The 12,080-nt window shown below is 36.6% G+C and overlaps 1 long non-coding RNA gene across 1 annotated transcript; it reads left to right on the plus strand.

Annotated features, from left to right (window-relative positions):
* The first annotated feature begins 2,192 nt into the window (after positions 1–2,192).
* LOC125381019 lies at positions 2,193–5,359 on the plus strand. The gene is made up of 2 exons (XR_007221632.1): positions 2,193–3,154; positions 3,240–5,359. It is a non-coding gene; the product is annotated as an uncharacterized LOC125381019 (long non-coding RNA).
* Positions 5,360–12,080: the final 6,721 nt, after the last annotated feature.

Consider the following 12,080-nt stretch of genomic DNA (forward strand, 5'->3'; position numbering starts at 1 on the left):
AAAATTACTATTCTCTCTATAAAACTGAGCTATATAGTCTTAACGATAGTTATATCACCATGGTCACCAAAATAATCATACCTGAAAATGACTATTCTCTCCCTAAAACTGAGCTATATCGTCTTAACGATAGTTATTTTACAATGGTCACCAAAACAATAATACCTGAAAATTACTATTCTCTCTATAAAACTGAGCTATATAGTCTTAACGATAGTTATATTACCATGGTCACCAAAACAATCATACCTGAAAACTACTATTCTCTCACTAAAACTGAGCTATATAGTCTTAACGATAGTTTTAATACCATGGTCACCAAAACAATCATACCTGAAAATTACTATTCTCTCACTAAAACTGAGCTAAATCGTCTTAACGATAGTTATATTACCAAGGTCACCAAACAATCATACCTGAAAATAACTATTCTCTCACTAAAACTGAGCTATATCGTCTTAACGATAGTTATATTACCATGGTCACCAAACAATCATACCTGAAAATTACTATTCTCTCACTAAAACTGAGCTAAATCGTCTTAACGATAGTTATATTACCAAGGTCACCAAACAATCATACCTGAAAATTACTATTCTCTCACGAAAAAAATTGAGCTATATCGTCTTAACGATAGTTATATTACCATGGTCACCAAAACAATCATACCTGAGTATTACTATTCTCTCACTAAAACTGAGCTATATCGTCTTAATGATAGTTATTTTACCATGGTAACCAAAACAATCATACCTGAAAATTACTATTCTCTCACTAAAACTGAGCTATATCGTCTTTACGATAGTTATATTACCAAGGTCACCAAACAATCATACCTGAAAATTACTATTCTCTCACTAAAACTGAGCTATATCGTCTTAACGATAGTTATATTACCATGGTCACCAAAACAACAATACCTGGAAATTACTATTCTCTCCCTAAAACTGAGCTATATCGTCTTAACGATAGGTATATTACCATGGTCCCCCAAAACAATAATACCTGAAAATTACTATTCTCCCTCTAAAACTGAGCTATATAGTCTTAACGATAGTTATATAACCATGGTCACCAAAACAATCATACCTGAAAACTACTATTCTATCACCAAAACTGAGCTATATCGTCTTTACGATAGTTATATTACCTTGTCACCAAAACAATCATACCTGAAAATTACTATTCTCTCACTAAAACTGAGCTATATCGTCTTAACGATAGTTATATTACCAAGGTCACCAAACAATCATGCCAGAAAGTTACTATTCTCTCACTAAAACTGAGCTAAATCGTCTTAACGATAGTTATATTACCAAGGTCACCAAACAATCATACCTGAAAATAACTATTCTCTCTCTAAAACTGAGCTATATCGTCTTAACGATAGTTATATTACCATGGTCACCAAACAATCATACCTGAAAATTACTATTCTCTTACTAAAACTGAGCTAAATCGTCTTAACGATAGTTATATTACCAAGGTCACCAAACAATCATACCTGAAAATTACTATTCTCTCACTAAAACTGAGCTATATCGTCTTAACGATAGTTATATTGCCATGGTCGCCAAAACAATCATACCTGGAAATTACTATTCTCTCCCTAAAACTGAGCTATATCGTCTTAACGATAGGTATATTACCATGGTCCCCCAAAAAAATAATACCTGAAAATTACTATTCTCCCTCTAAAACTGAGCTATATAGTCTTAACGATAGTTATATTACCATGGTCAACAAAACAACAATACCTGGAAATTACTATTCTCTCCCTAAAACTGAGCTATATCGTCTTAACGATAGGTATATTACCATGGTCCCCCCAAAAAATAATACCTGAAAATTACTATTCTCCCTCTAAAACTGAGCTATATAGTCTTAACGATAGTTATATAACCATGGTCACCAAAACAATCATACCTGAAACTTACTATTCTCTCACTAAAACTGAGCTATATCGTCTTAATGATAGTTATTTTACCATGGTAACCAAAACAATCATACCTGAAAATTACTATTCTCTCACTAAAACTGAGCTATATCGTCTTTACGATAGTTATATTACCAAGGTCACCAAAACAACCATACCTGGAAATTACTATTCTCTCCCTAAAACTGAGCTATATCGACTTAACGATAGGTATATTACCATGGTCCCCAAAGAAAATAATACCTGAAAATTACTATTCTCCCTCTAAAACTGAGCTATATAGTCTTAACGATAGTTATATAACCATGGTCACAAAAACAATCATAACTGAAAACTACTATTCTCTCACTAAAACTGAGCTATATCGTCTTTACGATAGTTATATTACCTTGTCACCAAAACAATCATACCTGAAAATTACTATTCTCTCACTAAAACTGAGCTATATCGTCTTAACGAAAGTTATATTACCATGGTCACCAAACAATCATACCTGAAAATTACTATTCTCTCACTAAAACTGAGCTATATCGTCTTAACGAAAGTTATATTACCATGGTCACCAAACAATCATACCTGAAAATTACTATTCTCTCACTAAAACTGAGCTATATCGTCTTAACGAAAGTTATATTACCAAGGTCACCAAACAATCATACCTGAAAATTACTATTCTCTCACTAAAAAATTGAGCTATATCGTCTTAACGATAGTTATATTACCATGGTCACCAAAACAATCATACCTGAAAATTACTATTCTCTCACTAAAACTGAGCTATATCGTCTTAATGATAGTTATTTTACCATGGTAACCAAAACAATCATACCTGAAAATTACTATTCTCTCACTAAAACTGAGCTATATAGTCTTAATGATAGTTTTAATACCATGGTCACCAAAACAATCATACCTGAAAATTACTATTCTCTCACTAAAACTGAGCTATATCGTCTGAATGATAGTTATTTTACCATGGTAACCAAAACAATCATACCTGAAAATTACTATTCTCTCACTAAAACTGAGCTATATAGTCTTAAGGATAGTTTTAATACCATGGTCACCAAAACAATAATACCTGAAAAATTACTATTCTCTCACTAAAACTGAGCTATATCGTCTTAACGATAGTTATATTACCATGGTCACCAAAACAATCATACCTGGAAATTACTTTTCTCTCCCTAAAACTGAGCTATATCGTCTTAACGATAGGTATATTACCATGGTCCCCCCCAAAAATAATACCTGAAAATTACTATTCTCCCTCTAAAACTGAGCTATATAGTCTTAACGATAGTTATATTACCATGGTCACCAAAACAATCATACCTGAAAATTACTATTCTCTCACTAAAACTGAGCTATATCGTCTTAACGATAGTTATATTACCTTGGTCACCAAACAATCATACCTGAAAATTACTATTCTCTCACTAAAACTGAGCTAAATCGTCTTAACGATAGTTATATTACCAAGGTCACCAAACAATCATACCTGAAAATTACTATTCTCTCACTAAAACTGAGCTATATCGTCTTAACGATAGTTATATTACCAAGGTCACCAAACAATCATACCTGAAAATTACTATTCTCTTACTAAAAAATTGAGCTATATCGTCTTAACGATAGTTATATTACCATGGTCACCAAAACAATCATACCTGAAAATTACTATTCTCTCCCTAAAACTGAGCTATATCGTCTTAATGATAGTTATTTTACCATGGTAACCAAAACAATCATACCTGAAAATAACTATTCTCTCCCTAAAACTGAGCTATATCGTCTTTAAGATAGTTATATTACCATGGTCACCAAAACAATCATACCTGAAAATTACTATTCTCTCACTAAAACTGAGCTATATCATCTTAACGATAGTTATATTACCAAGGTCACCAAACAATCATACCAGAAAATTACTATTCTCTCACTAAAACTGAGCTATATCGTCTTAACGATAGGTATATTACCATGGTCAAAACAAAAAATAATACCTGAAAATTACTATTCTACCTCTAAAACTGAGCTATATAGTCTTAACGATAGTTATATTACCATGGTCACCAAAACAATCATACCTGAAAATTACTATTCTCCCACTAAAACTGAGCTATATCGTCTACGTTGTACCTTCGTATCTTTTTCAATCACCCTGCTACTTTACTTACCAGATTTGTCGAAATTATTCTTTCGTGAAAGGTTTGACCAAAACTGGAGGTATGAATGTTTATCGTCTTTTCCGAAGTAAATGTCATATACCTCATCAAATCACTACGCGCAGTTTATCGTATATGTTCTACGTATGTATGTGTATTAATAAATGTTAACGATAGTCATATTACCATAGTCACCAAAATAATCACCACTAAACCTTACCGTATCTCTCAGTAAATCTAAGCTATATCTTCTGCCATGTACCTTCGCATCTTTTTTCTGATCAATCACCGTGCTATTTCACTTACCGTATTTGCTGAAAATATTATGGTGTGAAAATGATTATTTGCCGAAATTATTCTGTCATGAAAAGTTTGACTAAAACTGGAGGTATGAATGTTTACCGTCTTTTCCGAAGTAAATGTCATATGCCTCATGAAATCACTACGCGCAGTTTACCGTATATGCTCTACGTATGTATTTGTATTAATTAATATTAACGATAGTCATACTTACCGTATTTGCCGAAAATATTGTGTTGTGAAAATGATTACTAAAACTACATGTGTGAATGTTTACCTCTTCACCGAAGTCAGTGTCACATTCCTCATCAAATCTGCGCAATTTACTGGATAAGCGCTACGTGTGTATTTTCATTAATTCAATTAATGTTAGCCATAGTCTCTCCCTAAAACTTTACCTTTTTCGGGTCAATCACCCTTCTATTTTACATACCGTATTTACCAAAAGAATTATGTTATGGGGATTATAACTTAAAATACAGGTATGAATAATTACCGTCTTTTCCCAAGTAAATATCATATTCCTCATCAAATCACTCTTCGCAGTGTACCGTATATCATCTAAGTCTGCATTTGTATTTACCAAGTCTATGTCAACGATAGTCAGAAATCATTTAACGTTGTTACCCAAATAGACACGGCATATAACACAAAACAATGGCATGTGCATTGTACCGTAACATGGTCTATGATGATGTTATAATTACTCAATTTATCAGTATTTATTATTACAGTAATTACTCTGATACTTGTTGCATACTTTATAAAATGACTATGTGCTCATTTACCGTAAATACTCAAATATAACATACATTGCTTTTATTCCCAGACAGATTGAAACTGTTCCAGGATACTATTATGTTATTATTATTGTATGTCATTATTACATATGAATTAATGTATTTTGAATGATATGTCGTGATACTCTTGCTTGAATAAACCCGAATCACTCACAGTCATTTCCTCTCTTGTTCAAAGGCTCGCACCCACTTACTTACCGACCATATCGAAGCCTGGCAGTATATTGAGGACACAATGAAAGCTATTACAACTATACTCTGAAACGTCTAGGAAACGTTAAAGACATGTGGGGATCCCAGGTAAGGATATAGGTCCCCCGAAAGCTATGCTTGTCATAAAAGGCGACTAAATGGATCGCGGGGTTAGGCTCGGTGACGGCAAATCATCTTATCCCAATTATGCACAAAATGTCAAACACTGGAGTGCAGCGTAAAACAACAAACGAACAAAACGGATTATTTACTCCAGAAAGTACCTTCTGATATTCACGAGAGATGGGTTGGTACCACATGCATGACTCTGAACTCCTGACATATTCTACTTGCATTTGTCATTATAAACGTTGAGAGCATCACTAATAAACAAAAAAAATGTTGAAACATTATCACAACATTCATCGTCAAATTGTACATGGTTTTCTTAAGGATCGTTTGAGAAACTGATAACTAGTGAGCGGAAAAAATCCGTAACATCAGCATCTTTTGGTTGGTTGGTTTGTTGTTTAACGCTTCACTCAGCAATATTCCAGCTATATGACGGCGGTCTGTAAATAATCGAGTCTGGACCAGACAATCCAGTGATTAACATCACGAGCATCGATCCACGCAATTGGGATCGATGACATGTATCAACCAAGTCAGCGAGCCTGACCACCCGATCCCGTTAGTCGCCTTTTACGACAAGCATAGTCGCCTTTTACGGCAAGTATGGGTTGCTGAAGACCTATTCTACCCCGGAATCTTCACGGGTCACATCAGCATCTGACCGACGTTCAACTTTGTCTAGTCGAAAAATGTCAAACAGCTCACACTATGGCGGTCAATCAAATACATAACCAATTAATATAACAGATCTCACCATGCATGTAAATAACACGATCAATGCATATTTGTATGTATTTATTTCAAGGTTACTAATCCGAGACACGATGTCGGTGGCCTGTGGGTGAAAGAAAGGATTTCTTTTCCGAATTCTTGTAATGTGCAGTGTCAGTTAAAGTTTATTTGTGAATTAAAGTTATATCAAGGATAATTATTAAAACGTCTCCATTAGTAATTATTATAACCTTGTAGTTTTTCACTGAGTGAGTGAGTGAGTGAGTTGGGTTTAACGCCGCTTTTAACAGTATTCCAGTTATATCGCGGCGTGTCAGCTTAATGTGGGAGGAAAGCCCGAAGTGATGCAGGTCTCAGACGTTTACCACTTCGGTGAAACCCACGAGCACGGGTATGGTGCTGACAAACCTAGAAACATAATCTGGGCGAACCGGGATTCGAACCCACAATCATAGGTTTCTGGCGTGCCCAAGGGACGCAACTCTGCACAGCGAATCGCGGCGCCTTAGACGACTGGGCCACCCGTGCCCCCAGTTTTTCACTGAAGTCAAGAGGGAATGATAAGTCATGTTTGCAGTGCACGCTCCCGAAATCAGTTCTCAGGGTTACAACATGAAGACTATCAGTTTAAGCGACCCCTCAAATAATAGATCTGTTATTTATGACCTTGTTATGCCATTAAACTTAAGAAACAAATACATGTATACGTTAGATAATATTTACTTCATCAACAGTTAAATTCGTAAAATGTAAATTGTCCCAGCGTATAAGTAAAAACGAAAGAATAAGCTACGGATTATAGCCATGTCGAGGATACTATTGCAACTCAAAGTCGTGAGTGAGTGAGTGAGTGAGTTGGCTTTAATTCCGTTTTGAACAATATTTCAGTTATATTCCGGCGTGTCAGCATAAATACGAAGGAAAGCCCCAAGTGATGCAAGGGATGGTGCTTACAAATCTAGAAACATAATCATGGTGAATCTGGGATTCGAACCCATGATCTGCACAGCGAATTGCGGCGCATTAGGCATTAGGCGAAATCTTTCAGGTGTTTTGAAAACTAGAAACATCGAGCGAACAGAGATTCCAACCCACGTTAATATGTTTCTGACACGACTAAGGGACGCAACTCTGTATTGCGGTGTCTTATACGACTGGGGCACCAGAGCTCCTTGTTGTTTTAACGCAAAAAAAACAACAAATGGCAGGATGTACAAGAACCCCCGACCTTTCACATGACTATAGTTAATCTGTAATGTCTGACTTAGAAACCGAAAGGAAAATCTGAAACAACACTTATCACACAATTTGACGTTTCAAACGCACTGTCCATGAACCTCAGGAAACGGACGTAAAATGGATGCTATTCATGTACGTGAAAATAAGATTCTTAAAAATGGTGTGGTTGCGGTTTACAATATCAGCGCCTCTGAAGCCTAGAAAGGTGGTGGGGTCGGGTAGATACATGTTAAATCTGTAATTTTCAAGTTTTGACAAAAACAAAAACATGATCATGAAAAGCACAGAGAAGATTTTTCGCCCTATAGGCGGGGAAGTATACGGGAACTATTCTTTTTTGTAGCATGTATGTCGACATGTTGGTTTATTTGAAATTTCAAGCCATGCATGCATTCACCGAAACGGAACATGCCAATCATGTGCGTGGAATCATGTGCGTGGAGATACTTCAAAATCGTCTTGCTATTCTGAGACTTAGTCACATTTCGTAATGCAGGTAACCCATGACATTTGTTAATATTGTTTTTAAAAGAACTAAAAATGTTTAGGGGAAATATATATCTCATTTCGCTAAAGTTAACCGGTCTATATTTTGTAAGAATTAACTTTTTCGCATTGAGCGATTACCCCCTTTAGCGAAAGGCGTAGTATAGTGCTTTATCACGCACTGACCTTGCAATGCTGTACATCGTGTCTTATTCAAGCTGTATCACTGAGAGTGAGTGATTATCTCCCTTACTCGAACAGCTCTATTGCGCACTACCTTTGCAATGTATCGTATGTTATTCAGGCAGCCATCGAGAAAGGTTCCAGGGAGGAATTTAGGTCAAGCTTGTCCCGCGCATTCAATCCTTCAACTTCACATTGCCGTTGCAACATATTGTTCAACACGATTAAATATCAGGAGTAGTATAGGTAATGATGGTTCTGGCTCACTTCCACTGGAGCAGGATTCATATACCTATACCACCACTACAGAGGGAATTTTTTATGCCAAAATGACTATGCGATTTAACGATAGTCATGAGATTCAGCTCTAGCTCACCACCACCTGGAGTCAATCATTGCTTCTATTAGTGATGTGATTCAACGAAAGTCGTTTTAAAAGAAATATCAATATTAATTAATAATGGATAAAACTTACTATAGCCCACGAGGAAATTGGAAAGGTGTAGGAGCAGTAAAAAAATTAGCCCCCGGGGCTAAGGTATCTAAAGATGTGGCCAAGGATTGGTTAAAGAAACAAGGGATGTGGCAGATATATTTACTGGCACCGCGTTATATACCGAGGAAGAAGTTTGATATTTTTACGACAAATGAAGTTCATCAGGCTGACCTCTTGTTTCTTCCCCACGATAAGGTAAAACGCAAAACGTATAAATACGCTTTAACAGTAGTGGATGTGGCTAGTCGATACAAAGAGGCTGAGCCATTAACATCGAAAGAATCAACAGAGGTAGCTAATGCACTGAGTCGCATATATAAACGCGGACCACTAAAATGGCCTAAGCTATTTCAAGTAGATCCCGGTCGCGAGTTTATGGGATCGGTAACTAAAATGTTAACAAAGAACGATGTCAAAATCGTCCGTGGTGAAAGAGAGGCCCACCGCAGTCAAGCTATCGTCGAAAGATTTAACCGGACATTAGCGGAACGTTTGTTTGGCTATCAGTATGGGATCGAAATGAAATCCGAGCAATTGAGATCAACCGAATGGGTGACACGATTATCAGCCGTTGTATCAGCGCTGAATAATGAAGTAACGAGATTAATAGGGAAGAAACCATCCGATGCGATTAAAATGAAATCCGTGACTTCCGAATCTTCAGCACCGAGGAGAGACAAAGAACGAAAACTTCCGGATAGAGTAAGGGTAAGATATTTATACCAGGCCGGTGAACTCGAAGGAGGCCTACGTCGCGCAACCGATCCCATATGGTCCCTTAAGACGTATAACATTAGTCGATTGGTTACGAAAGAAGGAGAGCCTATTCTTTATTACCTTCAAGATGGACCGGGTAGGGCATTTGTACGAGAAGAGTTGTTCATAGTTCCCGACGGTACGGTATTACCACCATAACCATAAGCATAGGTAGTTACACCATCATTATCAATCCATCTCTTTGTATCTAAGGGGGATAATGATGTCTTGTTCATTCTTAATCCATATATCCTATGATCGTAACTTCTTAAAGAGTTCATCTCGTGTTTGAACTTGCTACCGTTGAATAATGATTCTTTATACTGTTCGTGTTTGATATGCTTTTTTACAACATACTTCTTAACGCCCTTAGCTTTTCTTATCTCTCCATTATCGGACTTCTTTATAGAATACATCTTAGGTCTTAATCCTACATACTCCGCTATAGGGGTCCCAGCACATTCATCCTTCATCTTACCTAACACCTTTTTATTTACAACGCTGTGCAGTGGATTATCTTTAGGATAATCGCTCGTGTCGTACATATCTATTTTTTCTGCCATATCTTTATACACATCCTCGGTTTGTATTTCCATCAACAAAGAATCTGTGTCGGTATATAACACCTCGCATCTATCGCCGTATTGCTTCTTAAGTTCGTTGTAATAAAAGTCATACATTAAGTGTTTTGACAAGTCAAGAATACTCATACCGACGTACACGGGTCTGTTGAATTTTATATTACTCTTCTGCATATGCAACGCGGCTAAGTCGTTATCGAATATCTTGCTTCTGTTAAAAGCCGGACTGGCTATAAGTTTCCTGAGTCTTTCTTCCTCATTAGATCTGACTAATTTAACATCAACACGCTTCCTTAGATTCTCCATGGTTTTACCAAATACCGAGTTATTCATGAGCTTATATAGATTCTTTTCCAAATCGCTGGTAGCTATCTTTCTTAAATCTGTGTTCAACCTTATATAGGGCTCCATCCAAGGGCTTTGATCAAACTTTAGAACTCTGTGTATTTTCTTAAGTTTCATACCCAATGATAGATACTACTGGAGATTTCTGTAGTGAACTATATATTTTGTCTTATCCATCAAATTTGGTACGAGTTTTTCTACGTTAGCTAACCTACTATTACCCATCAAGGAGCGTTGATATTCCGACATCCAATCTTTATTAACCATTAATCTTTCGGGAGCTAGCGGATAACTGTTATGATCTTTATGTAACGAACTTGGATATTCCAAGTCAACTTCTAGTATATACCCTTTATTCTCATCATTATTATGAATATCATTAACTTCAATCCATTCAAAACCACCCGTGGGTAAAGGTTGACTCATAGCCCATCCGTACAAATTGTTAGCGTCGAGATATAATATATGCGTGTCGGGTTTACTGGGATCGTATCCTTCCACTAATTTATTATTAGCCTTAGAATACCTTTTAGCTGCCATCGATATACCACCTCTTAATCCTTTCTCAATAAACAAGTGCATATCGTAATCTGTTAGTAATTTTAGTTCTACGCCGGTCTTCTTCAACAATGCATCCCACGATAGTCCGGGACTGGAATAGTACCATGCCGGGTCCAAGCCGTATTGTTTGAAACACGTCTTTCTAAATATCTCGAATATATCGGCGAGTAACAGTACATCGGTTTTTAAGTACAGATCATGATAATCACCTAAATTCTTACAACCTAATTTATCCCAGACCGTCAGAGCATGTTCATAATCGGCATCTGTTATTCTAGATTCTGTTAAGTTACTATAGAATGATTCGAGGGGTGGTAATTCAGTTTCGTCGAATCTAGACCAATCATCCATATATTCGTAAGGATATACACCTTTTCTCAGCAACAAATGACGAGTTATCTTATCGGTATATTGATTTGTTATCGCGAAGTCATCGGGATTGTTCGCATTAGCTAAATTGTCCAGGGAAGATAACAGAAACTGTACGGAGTCTATGAATCTAAGCCCATTACTTTGCTTTGTTCTAGATTTCCCATCCTTGTCCCTATAATGTATAGGTTTAGTCAACGAGAACGATATGTATTTTTCCATATTATTAGGAATGCACGTTAAACCGCCGTCGGTCTTCGAGATAGCTTGCATAATGAGATGTGAATCGTATCCTCTAAGGTTATGAAACACAACGGGGATGGGTATTGTTTGAGCATTCATTTTTAGTTTCAAGTTACACTCGTTATGAGCGGGTCCCCGATAATTACCCGTGACGTGACAATGATCTCTTACGGAATCCCCATCCAGGGGTTTATTACAAACGTGACAACTCGTTGACTTCTTATGGACCCTCCAATCATCCCTCGTCATACGCATGGGTATCGTACACGATAATTTTTCCCTGATTATTCTCTCTTCGTTTTGTAGATATTCTAGGAACTTTCCCGCTGCATCGGGACCTCTGTAAATCACGGGCGGGTTTGTTTTCCCATCATACCTTACAACTATATATCCAAACCCACAAGGAATATGTTCTTGAGTTTTGTAGGTAAAACTATTATCAGTATTGCTACGGTTGGTATTTTCTATGGGTTTGATAAGCGCTTCGAAGTCGGCGTAAATTACGTACGGTACTGGCATTTGATTACAATAATGTTCAAATTTTAATATATTTTTTCCTTC

Source organism: Haliotis rufescens, unplaced genomic scaffold, assembly GCF_023055435.1.
Source record: "Haliotis rufescens isolate VD_foot unplaced genomic scaffold, xgHalRufe1.0.p SCAF_16, whole genome shotgun sequence".
Taxonomy (NCBI): Eukaryota; Metazoa; Mollusca; class Gastropoda; order Lepetellida; family Haliotidae; genus Haliotis; species Haliotis rufescens.